Consider the following 12,999-nt stretch of genomic DNA (forward strand, 5'->3'; position numbering starts at 1 on the left):
AGAAATAGAAGAATATTAAAAGGACAGTCATATATGGATATAGTTTAAAAGCACCACAGCTTCTCAACCCAAAAGCCAAAAGACTAAAGCATATTACTGTGAGAACCAAAGTATATTTCAAGAAATCTATAAGAACCTTAGAAATATAAAAACAAAGTGAAAAATTCTACTGTGACATTTTGGTTATGAACTGCTCTGATTGGAAACGTTTGTAGTAGTTTGGCAATTTATACAATTTAAATGAGAAGTATAGGACATGCTAACTAGCAAAGTAGGAATTAGTTAACCTTATAATTTGAAAGATAATAATAACGTATTCTCGTTTACTTTACTCATGTTTACGTGAGTCACTCACAGAACAGAACACCACATTTCCAGCATGATTAAGCACTCAGTGACATTTTTCTTCTAAACATTTTCTCAATACCAAAGAAAGATGCTAGTATTATGGTCATTACACTCTTATGTTGCAAATCAAACAGCAAAGAACACTGGGGAAGCCAGCCGGTCCTTACAGTGTACTATCGTCTTGGCGGGCTCGCAGAGTCCAAGGCTGGCCTTTCATCTCAGAAACTCAAAAATGTGATGATCAGGAGGGTTCGCACTGAATTGTGAGGCTGGGTGGGCTCAGGGGTATTCAGTGACTAAGTGACTAGAGCAAAGCCACTCTCTAAGTCAGGTTTGGAACCTAACAGTTTGATTTCAATCCCTACAGACAGTCCCCCCACAGGGCTAAGATCGACACAGAGACTTGATCAGGCTACACCATCTCGGGCATACACACCAGGTGGACCTCTCAAACTTGCTCTCCCACCCCAGTCTCCCAAGTTCCACTTCCTAAATTCTTCAAACAAATTCCCTTTCAGATTAACCTGTTAGCATCTTTACCCAAGCTATAATTCTGCCCTAGAACCCATTTATTTTGTCTGTCTTTGCTGTGATCCATTCGTTACCCACGTGTTTTACAGTTTCTTTTGGAGTCTGATCTTTTTTTCCAAGTCAGAAAGGGGAAGGAATCTACCTGCTGACCCTCACATATGGTACATACACGTCACACTGATGGTAGGGGCCACATAATTCCACCGTGAAATGAAGTCTTTAGGAATTTCAGGGGAGGGGGCGGGACCTCTTAAAAGAAAAAAGGGAAACTACACTCAGAACCTATACTTAAAGAACTATATTAAAGAATTCATTAAATGCCAAGCTTAAACTCTTTACAAAATACAAGCTCATAGACCTATGACATGGGTAATCAGGTATATCGTTCCACTCTAACCTTTTAAATCTCTTTGTTCCTTCTATGCCTTTTGGTGAGACTCCAGTATCAAAATGCAAAGAAACCTATCTTTAGTTCTGTTGATTCAGCACAAGTCTAGACTTGGGATTTTGGTACAAAATACTACAGAATTTTACCAAGCTGATGATGTCCAGGAGCCTTGAAAATACATTATCAACCTTCAAACACTTTCAACAACACTTTCAGAAGCTCACAGAATTTTCTAGTCTCATCCACATCTGAGAAATCAGAGTGATGGGGATACACCTAAAGCGGAGAAATCATCTATCAGGTTTCAAGAATTGTGGTCACTGGTACCATCTAAACTTATAATTTGTCGATTACCTCTTTTAGTTTATTATTAACCAGACTTTGCCTTAAGTATCAAACGCTTGCCTTCTGGCCCTTACAGAGGTATGCAATTTAGTGTAACCAGTTCAGGATTCTCATTAGAATCACTGAATTTTTGTCAATATTGCTTACCCAGCAACTCAGGGGCAGCCTGTGACCGAGAGAGTCTGGAATACCACCTTCTATTTCTGTACAATCAGGAGAGTTCAGTGAGCTTGAAGGTTAAGTTAATGATGGCCTCCAAGCACTAACAGGGCTTCGTCTGTGTTATAAATTTCTCAGAAGTGTGTTTCGCTCCTAACTCATTTTCATTCTACATGCCACTCAGGCTGTGGTTTCTACACCTCACCTTGGGGCGGCCGCCGTTCTAATGGAGTGAGCCAGCCATGAATTCTCCTCACTGCTCCACGAGGAAAGGTTTCCAGAGGCCCAGAGAGAAGCTGGGGGGGGGGGGGCGGCTTACTAATACCGGCTGCATTTGAGGGCTCAAGTCACTTGTTTATGTGTGATTTAAACCATTCAAATGCAGTAGGGACCTTGAGAAAGAAAATCAAGAGTAACCCCTCTTGAAAAAAAAATCACTAACTTCAATTCTCTAACCTGAATAGCAGTCTCTTTCTACACCAGGGAACTTTTCATTGCTGGGTCTCTTACTGCTGCTATCTCCTTGGAAGGTGAACAGAGCTGCCAAACGTTCTGCCTTCACAAAGTAGACAGTGGCGGACTGTGTACACGCAGGAATCTTTCTACCCAAATCCTATCACAAAAATGTCACACTCTTAAGTTAAATACATTAACTTTCAACTGATCTGATGGATATGCTACATGCCGCTATAGGTTGCCATAGGGTAGGAAACAGTGGGACTCGTGGCTGGCCTCCAGACTCCTAGCTGCACAGCTGATACTCGCACGGAGGTGACGGGAAGAGATGACATGAAAACTTTGCTTCCATTTGCTTCATCTTTTGGGAACAGGCTGAGAGGGTACAGGAAGTCACTAAGACTGCAAAGTTAACACATCTGCACATACACTGGCTGGGTGTGTTACATCTTAAGGCACTGGAACATATATTAAGAAACCGTAATATCAAGCGTACGATGAAAAAAGTAGAGCAAACTACACTGCTTATGAACAAACATTACAAATGTTTTTACAGTGGAGCAATTCACCAACAGAGTTATGCTTGGCTAGTTCCAGACTAACATAAAGTAGATGGCTCTTGTTTTCCAAGCAACTCACCCCTCTAATAAGTGCTTCTCAGCCTGGGGCATATTATGGTTCTTCCCTACAAGGCTAAAGTAACACTTCCAAAGACATTCACCTCTTGTCAATTCTGAAGACAAGAAGACTTTTTGCTTTTCATCTTTTAACTATTGAAAATCCAATTTCTTTATTCATCTTCTTTCCAAATCTCACATTTTGATAGGCACCATTCAACCTCATTCCCAAAAAAGGAAAGTTAACTTAAAAAACAATGGTTTGGGCCGGCCAAGCGGCGCGTTGGTTAAGAGCTGGCTTGGGATGCCAGAGGGCCCCAGTTCAGATCCCACATATGAGGGCCAGTGACACTGTCCTCTGCAGCTAAGACGGTGAACGGCAGCTTGACCTGGGGCTGGGTTGCTGTTGACGGCATGGGCTGGAGTTCCCTGCTGCAGTGGGTTGCCATGGGCTACTGTGTGTAGCCAGCAGCCAGCGTGAGCGGCCATCCAGAGGCCGGCGACTGATCTGCCTCACCCAGGGAAGAGCACAATGATGGTGCCAGCTTGGGCCAGTGAAGCCACATCCTCCACAACTAGACTGAAGAACAAAACAACAGCAACTTGTCTGTTCCCCCTCCCCCAATTCCCCAATAAAATCTTTGAAAAAGAAACAAAACAAAACAAAAAAACAATGGCTTACTACTATGCCCAAGGACCATGCTACAGGATTTACATACACATACCTTGTTTGTTCCTCCAAACTATGCAACAGGGGTTAGGTTTTCATGGATAAAGAAACTTTCTCCAAATCACACAGCAAGTTAAATCAATAGGGTTGAGATTCAAGCACAGGCTTATCTGACTCTTAAATCACTATAATATAGTCCCCCAGGGAATGGAGCAAATGATATTTTACTATATGCTGTATACATCTGCAGACTTCAGAATATATTAACTCTTAAAGGCCCTTTCATAAATATACTCTTAAAGCTACTTTATGATATTGCTAAAGCAAAGATTAGTATGCAGATTTCACAAACAGGAACACATATATTGAAGAGTTAAGCCAGAGTTTCTCAACCTCAGCACCACTGACGTTTTAACAGGATACCTCTTTGTTGGGAGGAGGGGCCATCTCATGCACTGCAGGGTGTTCAGCAGCGTCCCTGGCCTCTACCCCACTACATGTCAGCAGCACACCTCCCTACCCCAGTTATGTCAATCAAAAACGTGTCTGGACCTTGCCAAATGTCCCCAGGGGTAAAATCACACCCTGCGGAGAACCACTGAGCTAAGCTAATAGCCAAGGATGCCATAACTGGTTAAGGATTGTACTGATATCAGAAAAGAGCTCTTCTATTAATAAATCCTAGTTTAGTGGAGGTCCTTAAGAGAAAGCGCTTTTGAGAGGGGTTGAAATGTACAGAATTCAGAATGTGACCCCCTCTATTTCGCTTTATAAGAACTGTCTCTCCAGTCTGGGGAATATAATCAATAATGTTGTAAATATTTTTTAGGGGGCCAGATGGACTCATATCTTGTTAGGGAGACCATTTCATAGACGGTGTAGAGGCCTGACCACCGCACTGTATATCTGAAGCTGATGTTGAATAATATTGTATGTCAACTATAATTATATATACATATAGTCACAGGATGTGGAGTAGAGTGTGGGAATGGAGTCAATGGAATTATAATAGATAAGTATGATATCGGGGGTGGGAGGACAGTGGATGGGGGGAAGGGGGCTGTCACTTTGTGAGGGGTAAAAAGGATAACTAGTGCATTGTTCTGTACACCTGAAACTAATTTAAAAAAAAAAAAAAGAACTCTCTCTCAGCTTTCACACTAGGGTATATATTGGGTTGTCGGAAAAGTCATGACGCATTTTTGCAACGAAAAACATAGAAAAAAATACGTCATGACTTCTCCGACAACCCAACAGTATGTATCCCCAGTGTTTTCAGCCACTTTTGGAACTGTTTCTAGACCCTCTCCAAAACCTGATTACCCCATTCTGGACACACATTAAAACACAAACACAGATATGTGCACGACACTGCCTTAGGTAGGAAAAGCAGGAACAAAAACACAAGACTGACATCTAACACACAAAATTGACTGCTCGGCTGTTTTTAAGCACTTCACTTGGGCTATCTTATTATTAATCGGTGAACATTGTCAACAGCCTATGAGGCAGATATCATTACATAAATTTTATGAATGAAGAAACTCAAATAACTTGACCCCGGGTCAGGCTCCGACATCCCTGTTCTTAACTATCTACGGTGCTTCAAAGAACTGTGAGATTGTCACCTCCTTGGTTCTAAATACTCTATATCTATTAACAGATGAGGTTTTTTTCCCCCAGTGCCCTAGTCAATGCACCTTGCTCAAGACTGACATCACCCTACTGATCATCCCTCTTGGGGCATGACAAGACGCAAACCCACATATCTATTTTGCTATCTAATCCACATTTGACCATCTTGAGTAAAAAAACGCAAAGCACTTTGCTAAATGTTTTCCTGAAGTAGACATGTCATATCTATAGCAGTGTTGACATAGTTGTCCAGTAACTATCAAAAAAAAATGAAATCAATTGGAGATGAGTGATGCTAGATACTGATCATCACCATGTTATCTAAGTGATCCCCATCCATCCTTACAAAAATGTGATTTCCAATTCTGTCAGACACCAACGTAAGCTCTGAATCTAAAGTTTCAGGAATTGACTATCTTTCTAGTTTTGAAAATCAAGTGGCCCAACACACTTCCTCCTCTCCATGATTTTCACAAGATTACCCCCAAGTGGTTTTATCATCACACTGGCATGTTCTTTCAACATCCTCAAGAACTCAAGGCACTTAAAGCAGCTAGGATTCAGGGAGATTTGAGGAGGAGGCCAAAGCATCCTTGCTTTGCTTGGGAAGGTGGGTGGGTATTCTGTGTCAAATAGTGAGAATGCTGAGGTGGGGGTGTGAGCAATACCCAGTCCGGGAATAGATGCTGTAGTCCATGGTTTTCTAAGAAGGTGGCTTGTTCTCTTTTATTATGACATCCCAACAGATGATCCAGCAGATGGAGTCTCTCGGAATTGGCTGCCCCTGGTGAGACACGCTGAGACTTTCTCACTTCCATCTCACAAGAAAAGCTTTTAGCACTCACAGAGTGTGCCTTTCATGACCTCACCCTTCTAAACAAGCAGGTTCAACACTAACCAAAGTGCTCACGGAGATTTTAAAACATTTCTCATAGTGTATGAAATACTGCAGGGGTGCATTTACACACAGAGAACTCAGCTACTGAAGTCCACGGACCCAACTGCGGGGAATGGGAAGAACACGTACATCCAGAACTAAAAGAGCTTTCAGGAAAAAAAGGAGGAGAAAGCCACCTCAAATCAGCAACAACGAGGCAGCCACAAGTATTGAGATGTTCATCAAGAACGGGGCTTGCTTAGTTAATATTTGAAAACCACAAGCTTCCAGAGTAAATGCGTTATTCCTTGAACTTTGAAATTTTGGCACTGGGCAATGAGGAGCTTTTAAAATCACTTACAAATCTGTTTTGAACCAAAACTTCCTCTGGGTTATTTCACACAGGAAAACCAATACTATTTTGTTAGGAGCAATTAATGCCACATGGGAAAAATTACAAACCTTCAATGCTAACTTCTAGTGTAAACTAAATTCACTAGCTGTGAAATCTGGAGATTATGCAGCCTTGCTGAGGATGTTTTCTGAACTACAAAACAGAGATAATAATACCTCTACCTCTCAGCAAAATTGTAAAAGTTAAATGAGGTAGTGGATGCAAAGCATCTCCGTGCCTGATAAAAGGAGGTTCTTAAATGTTCGGCTCTGTTACAATTATTAGAGTAAAATGAATCAAGATCCAAATTTAATTATCTCTTTAGATTTTAGACATCTTAGAGATTTCGTTATTTTCCCATTCTTACCACCGGAGGGGGCTTTCCAACTACCCCAGTGGACTTAAGGCCATTTCTTTCACTATTATAGGCTGTTTCTCAAAAGAAATGGGATCGCAAGTTGCTACCTCTACCAGAGAGGCAATTACTCGTTAAATTCAAAGCAACTGAACTTAACAATTAGCCTGTGAGCTTGGAAACTAGCTCAACATGTAACTAATTAAAAATTCTAACAATTTTTCCCCCCTGGCTAAAATCTAACAAATTTTAATGATTCCATTTCAAAGTGATTTCTTTCTAGAGATGTTTACTTCACAGACCTAAAAATGTCAGCTGCAAAGAACTTTACTCTTTACGTTACAGAGCCTGTCCCGTGCATTCGTGTCTATGTCTTCAGACATGAAGGCAGTATGATTCCATTCATAAGTTCCTAATTCATATTCGTAATTTCCTAAGTCAGTTTACAACTTTCCTGTCATGCTTTATGCTGCCGGGATGTCTCCAGCCTGCCTTTCCAGGGCAGTGTTTCTGATGGCCCCTCTTGCACTGTGTATGTCTTTAGTAAAACCGCAATAATCAAGAGAGGCAGATTCTCCGGCCTCCTACCTCCCATCCTCTGGAAAGAAATTTACTTGCACCATACAAAACTCTATGCACTGCTGACTAATTTCTTACATAAAAAGAAGTTTGTTTGTTTTTTAAAGAAGCTCACTTACTTTATTTCAACATAAATGTAAAAGCGATAATCAGCTCAATAGGCTTCAGTGTGGCATGGGACTAGACCTCAGGTTTCCCAATCCCACTGTGGTACAACTTAAGTAACAGACAGCGAACACAAATAGGAAAAAAATAAAAAGAAAAAAGCAAGTGCTATGCGTTCTTTTCAGTATATTTATTTCCACTAATTCCACAAGAACAATCACCTGGCCACAATCAATAGAAAGCATAGCTGTAGAATAAACATGCTTATTCCAAAACATGGGAACACGTGCCTCCTCCTGGCGCTGAGCACAGATCTCACTCACCAGCTAGCTCCCCAACAGCCAAAGGAGTTGGCTAAAGGACCTTTCATTTTATTTTGTACAGGGACTGGACTTTGAGAAAGTGAGTATTTCCCCAAAACTTAGTAACAAACTGTAAATACAATCCCACTTCCTCAAAAACCTCAATTAGGAAAGCCTCCTAACCCCACACGGAAATCACGGCGTGATCCATGGCTCTCAGAAAGCACTCCGCAAAATTGAGAGCATTTGTTGATGCAGCCTCCCTATATCATGACCCACTGCTTCAGCAGCTACCCTGAGCGCTCTCAGGTGTAAACAGCTATCGCCCATTTTATCATCAAAGCAAGATCCAGTACAAACTAAAATTCCCTTTACGTCGCACTAGCAGAGGGAATGGCAACGATTGAGTTCGTGGGTGTCTTCTGCAAAGTCAGAAAGGCTGTTTCTCCCTGCTTTTAACCAGGTGCCACCGTCTGTCAGTGCCACAAAGCCCGCCCCAGACGTCATTTTAATGAACCACAGCATCCCAGAGAGAGTAACACTTACGGTCTCTCCTCGCTGGAGGCAAAGTCTCGGGAAAGTTCCCGGGGCACTAAGTTGGAGCGCGGCTCCCGCGCGCCCAGGGTGCGCGCTGCCTGCCCCGGCGCAGGAGGAGAGGCGAAGGCGGAAAGCGGTCGGCAGACTCCGGCCCCTGCTCCTGGGGCGCTCCCTCCCCTCTGCGGCCGGGCCGTCCCTCTCACGCGGCCTGCGGTGCTGGCGTGCAAAGACCGCGGTGCTCTATCAAGTCCAGCGCTTGGCGGGCGGGTCCTCTGGGAGGTGGAAGTGGAGGGGCGGGGGGTGGGGGGAAGCTGTCAGCAGAGACGCCGAGTCCAACCCCAGAGGCTCTAGCAAGGAAGCAGAGGGTGTAGTGTAGCAAGGCAGCAGACATTTTTGGAATGCAGGGTGTAGCCCTCTATCTCGGCAGAAAAGAAATGAGTCAGCCCGTGCAATCCAACCCAATAAGCGTGTTCACTATAAGCGTGTTCAACTGTCGGCTAAAGGAACTTTCCTTTCTGGATTTATATCATATATCAGGCTCAGGAGCCTTTTACAGTCTTTTTGGTTTGTTTTTTTTTTTTATTTCAGCCTTTAATAACTTCAAGAAAATGGATGATGGCCTTTTAACAACTCATAAAACAAGAATTAATCTTGTTATGCTATATACTTGAACACTGGATGTACGATCATTTCTATTCCTTCGTAAAAGTTCTTGAGTTAGGCGCGATCCTGGCTGTAATGAGGAGAGGATCAGGCGGCAAAGCAGATTTGGATCTGACCTCTGACACTGTATGACCTAGGGCAGGTTAATTATCTGCACTTAGGGGGATAACATGCTCACCTAACAGTGTGCTGGACAGACCATGTGTAGTAATACACCCAAAGCATTTGGCACGGTGCTTGACATAGATAGAGTAGGCGCTTGATGCTAAGTCTTGTCCCTCTTAGTTCTCTATCAGAATCTCTAAAATCGTGGATGGCCCATAATTTTTTATTATTGTTTTCAATGTTAAAATATCCAAAGAATTTTAGAGCCTAGATAGTTCTTTGGTATTGCATGGTCTGAATCCCTTATTTGAGTGGTACAGAAACTGAAGAAGTTGTTGGTTTAGGATACTTGGATTTTGGTGTTCCTATTAATACAATATAAATTTTATTAGTAGCAAAACAAAGTGCTTAAAATTGGAATGATTTCATTTATGCCACAATTAAGCCGACTTTTAATAAAGTAAGAGTGATTTTGGAAATACTACCCATTCTATCTGGGTCAGTGTGCCCTAAACATTATTTTGGAATAAAATTATTTAAAAGTAACTTTAAGTAGTTGGGAATTAGCAGATTATAGGAGACTATAGAACTGTTAGGCCCTGAGGACCAGTTAAGAAATACGTTGATTACTAGTAAGGGTAGGGGGTTTTTACAGAGGAAGAATTATTATCATTATTTTAAGTTATAAATTAAATGTTGGCTTTGACAAAGATGTCCTATGTTTAAATTTCTCATGTTTGTTGAGAGCCAGTCATTCTATAGGCCAAGGTTTCTTTAGAATACGCAATAGCCAAAACTAAGATCTAAGGGAAGATCAACGGCCCTTTCTAAATGCTATTCTTTTCTCCAAAGCAGCATGGAAGAGTAGAAAGAACTGTCCCAGGAGTCAAGAGCTCCTGTCCTAATGCCAGCTCTGCCAGTACGTGACCAGGTATGATGCCCTAGGAAACTGCTTCATCTCTCTCTCTCTGAAGATCTCTAAGAGTTCTTCCACTTGAAAGATCGAATTATGGTCAAAGGGGGCAGGTGCTAAGGTACAGCACAGGGAATACAGTGAATATTATTGTCATAAGTATGTATGGTTTCAGATGGGTACTAGATTTATTGGGGTGATCACTTCGGTAGGTATATAAATGTCTAATCACTACGTTGTACACCTGAAACTAATATAATATTGACTGTCAACTCTAACTGAAAGAAAATTTAAAGAAAATAAAACAATTTTTAAATAAATTATTTTAAAAGGCAGGTGCAAGATACGCCTATCACCTAACATTTATTCTTAACAACAGGCATAAGTTGGTCCTATATCCTAGATCAGGGGTCGGCAAACTGCTGCTTGTGAGCCATTTGCGGCTCTTTGGGTACGTTCAGTCTCAAAAGTTTGCCGACCCCTGGAAGAGCCAATCCTGTCCCTCACAACAATTTAAAAATTATTCGAGAGCCATAAATATAGTTTTACATAATCACCATTATGTGAATATGTGAATAATATCCTTTAAAAATTTTATAAATGAAGCTATGATAGTTTTATTTTCATTTTCAATTTTACTTCAGAGCCACAGTTTGCTGACCCTTGGCGGCTCTTCCGGCTCAAAAGTTTGCCGACCCCTGTCCTATATAATAAAATGATAAAGCTCTCTGAATCTCCTATTCCTCATAAAGATAATCACATTGTCCTGGATACCTTAAGTTAAATTCTGGAATTATCTGATCTCCCTCCCTTCTCCCTTGACAATTCACCATCAATGGGTATATGAGAGCTTCCTAGAGTCTTTCACATCCGTATCATTTTTGTTTGTTTTTTCCCATTCCTTGTTGAGACATTCATCCCCTCATGCCAGGGTCACTGAGGTTGAATGTCTCCTAACTGTTGTTCTGGCTGCTAGGTCCTTCACTCTGTGCTCCCATTACCATCACATGATAAATGTCAAAGTCCAGCATGCCAGCCTGTCATGAACCTTTCCTCACTCTATCAATTAAACAACTATAGTTTTACAGTAGAGATCAAAAGGACAACATTTGCTTTATAGACAACTTCCCTCAAACTTTCAGGAAAATTAATATGTATTTTTAAGCAGATCAATTTTCTGCTTACCAAATTTACAGTCAATTCTATTGGCCAAACTAATAATATGTCCATAGGCTGTTACACCAAGAACAGCAGCTCTTTTATATGAGGAGACTATATATACCGGGGTGCCAAAAAAATCTATACACATGACTTGTGTTCATCTTTTGTTATCAGTATATATTGAGTATTACTATTTTAATACAGTTTTTCCTTTCTTAAAATGTGTATACATTTTTTTGGCACCTTCTGTATAAATCCTATGTGCAGATGAGCAACTCAATAAACTTCATAACACTGCAGTCTGAAAACTGCCATTGTGTGTGTGTATACAGACGTATGTAGATACACTGAGATACGTGAAAGAGGAAGGGAAAGCTAGCACAGGAAAGAGAGAGATAATCTAATTTGTTTCTATTGTTTAGGATCAGTCGAGCTTAAAATTCACAGAGTGGGTGCTCAGTTCAGGAAGGAGGGCTTACTGACTGTGGCCTGCCATCATTACTCAAAGCACTTCAGAGGTGTTGACAATAATCCTTATGCTTTGGAAATGAGGACACAATCACCAACATTGTTAGAACATTCTCACAATAGAAAAAGGGCAACTGTTTCTAGGATGTCTTTGTTGCCTAAAGTTAAAATGTACAAAGATTGTCATTCCACAGTCTGAAAAAAAGTAATGATTAGCCCATGCGCCAATGTCATGACGCCTGGTCATTCAAAAGCTGGCCTCCACCTCTTCCACCCCCATCTTCCACTTAAATAACCCTCTGGCAAATAACCAACCCACCTGGCCCACTTGTTGTTCTAAAGCCGTGGGCACAGTACCACCTTCACACCTGGGCCCACACCATGCCCTCCGTCTGATGACTTTCTCTCACTCTTCTGAATAGTCATCGCCTTCCAGACCCATCGAATCCCTTGCTTTTCCTGGGTCCCTTCTCAATGGCTCAAGCCCCAGGGAATTCTCCTCTCCTCCCAATGCCTGCAGACCTTATTCTTTGTATCTCCATCTCAAGGCTGACATATAAATAGAACCTGTGTCTTCTTTCTTTTTGAGATCCCTGACTTGTCTTTCTCTCCAGTGACAAAAGTCCATCTGAGGCAGAGATTGTGTCTCAGAAGCCTTGTACCTGCCAAGACTTCGTAGATTTTGAATAAATAGGCATTGTTGGTATAATGATGCTTAAGTTATATAACAGCCACAAAGGAGAAAGGAAAACTTTCCTTTTGACTGCTGACACATCAAGAATAAACAAATATTATAGCTGTTCAAACCAGTTGGCAAGCAGAACTCAAACGGCAAATGCATTTTTTTGCTCTTTACGACATGTTCCAACAATATAGATTCCTTCTACTGAGAAAGCAAATCTGATACTTCCTAAAGGGAAGTAGAGTTTACAAGAGTGTTGTCACATAAAATCTCAATTCCCCAAACACTAACCTACTGAAGAGAAGAGAGGCATTGAGTCATTCTATATTCCCTTTCAAGTACGGAACACACACATACATATTTGATAATCTTGCCAAAGTACCAATGCCTCCTTAAATAGAAACATCGCTCTTAAATAGAAACATCTGTTTACCTACAAGTACTCCTAACCATAAATGGTGGCAAAGGGCAATTCTTCAAGGCAACTCGTAACTACCCGAGCCATTCTAAGTATCCATTGTTTATATGGTATAAAATCAAAAGGTACATGATATTTGCATTAGAGCGAGACTGTCAAAAGAGGCATCACACACAGACACACGCACGCATGCACGCATGCATGCACACACGTACAGTTACCAGTATCCTTTAATTAGTGCTAATACATTTCAGCTTTTATGAGATGGGCATAAATGCCACCATTGTTCTC

At 41.4% G+C, this 12,999-nt stretch overlaps 1 protein-coding gene across 8 annotated transcripts in view; it reads right to left on the bottom strand.

Annotated features, from left to right (window-relative positions):
• SGMS1 (sphingomyelin synthase 1) overlaps positions 1–12,999 on the bottom strand; it is a 268,383-nt gene that overhangs the window by 93,539 nt on the left and 161,845 nt on the right. Inside the window, exon 1 of one of the 8 annotated variants that reach the window (XM_019651508.1) lies at positions 8,308–8,543. The exons of the other annotated variants lie outside the window; for them this stretch is intronic. The gene's annotated coding sequence lies outside the window, so the exon portion shown is untranslated. Of the gene's footprint in view, positions 1–8,307; positions 8,544–12,999 lie in introns of those variants that run through there. 8 annotated transcript variants of the gene reach the window in all.

The sequence above is a fragment of the Hipposideros armiger genome, unplaced genomic scaffold (genome assembly GCF_001890085.2).
Source record: "Hipposideros armiger isolate ML-2016 unplaced genomic scaffold, ASM189008v1 scaffold_161, whole genome shotgun sequence".
Classification (NCBI taxonomy): domain Eukaryota; kingdom Metazoa; phylum Chordata; class Mammalia; order Chiroptera; family Hipposideridae; genus Hipposideros; species Hipposideros armiger.